The sequence below is a fragment of the Schistocerca serialis genome, chromosome 1 (assembly GCF_023864345.2).
Source record: "Schistocerca serialis cubense isolate TAMUIC-IGC-003099 chromosome 1, iqSchSeri2.2, whole genome shotgun sequence".
NCBI classification, from domain to species: domain Eukaryota; kingdom Metazoa; phylum Arthropoda; class Insecta; order Orthoptera; family Acrididae; genus Schistocerca; species Schistocerca serialis.
The window spans coordinates 641,239,225-641,240,413 of NC_064638.1; the positions used below are offsets into that span (position 1 = coordinate 641,239,225).

At 43.7% G+C, this 1,189-nt stretch overlaps 1 non-coding gene across 1 annotated transcript; it reads left to right on the forward strand.

The window, feature by feature from the left end:
* Positions 1-482: 482 nt before the first annotated feature.
* Trnas-cga (transfer RNA serine (anticodon CGA)) lies at positions 483-557 on the forward strand. Its single transcript has one exon. It is a non-coding gene; the product is annotated as a tRNA-Ser (tRNA).
* The last annotated feature ends 632 nt before the right edge of the window (positions 558-1,189 follow it).

A 1,189-nucleotide genomic window follows, 5' to 3' on the forward strand; every position in this document is an offset into this window, starting at 1 on the left:
TGCATGTTACTTTTAGGTCGCCACATATCATCCAACCATGAGCAGAATAGCCTATCTTATTTAGCACTTTTTCTAGGTTTTCATAGAATCTTCGCAGGTTCGCAGGAGAGCTTCTGTAAAGTTTGGAAGGTAGGAGACGAGGTACTGGCAGGAGTAAAGCTGTGAGTACCGGGCGTGAATCGTGCTTCGGTAGCTCAGTTGGTAGAGCACTTGCCCGCGAAAGGCAAAGGTCCCGAGTTCGAGTCTCGGTCGGGCACACAGTTTTAATCTGCCACGAAGTTTCATATCAGCACACACTCCGCTGCAGAGTGAAAATCTCATTCTGGAAACATCCCCAGGCTGTGGCTAAGCCATGTCTCCGCAATATCCTTTCTTTCAGGAGTGCTAGTTCTGCAAGGTTCGCAAGAGAGCTTCTGTAAAGTTTGGAAGGTAGGAGACGAGGTACTGGCAGAAGTAAAGCTGTGAGTACCGGGCGTGAGTCGTGCTTCGATAGCTCAGTTGGTAGAGCACTTGCCCGCGAAAGGCAAAGGTCCCGAGTTCGAGTCTCGGTCGGGCACACAGTTTTAATCTGCCAGGAAGTTTAATACCAAACTTATTCATCAGACCGGGAATGTGTGAGCAGTACACTAAATCACCTTTTTGTTGAAAAAACTTGAAAAATTGCTGCTCTCTCTTTTTATGCATGTATATGCTGGTTCCAACTGAAAATAAGTTCTTCTCCTTTAATCTAGAGCCAAGCAATTCAGCTTTTTCTTTCGTTAAACCCATATCCCTAACCAATTCGTTAAGTTCGGTCTGAGTAAACAATTTTGGCTCTAGACTTTGTGTATTACAATGGAATTCATCCTCATCTAGTTTATCTAAATCACATTGTAAATCAGAAAATAGTTCTGTTGGAATAGAATTTAAATCATCTGGTGGTTCAGGAACCGGCAAATGTACACCGAGCCCTACTGGTCGGATGGCGGACGGAAGGTTAGGGTAGCTTATTACCTTCTTGTTTTTCGAATTATGACCAGTAATATCAACACTGCATAAGTAGCAAGCATTGAAATGATTTCTTGGCGCCCTCCACATCATAGGAACAGCAAATCTAAAGGCTTTTTTCTCCTCTTTGGACAAATTTCTCAGATCTTCAGCACACACATAACATACCTTATGCGGCGCCCAAGATTTATCTTGATCACCA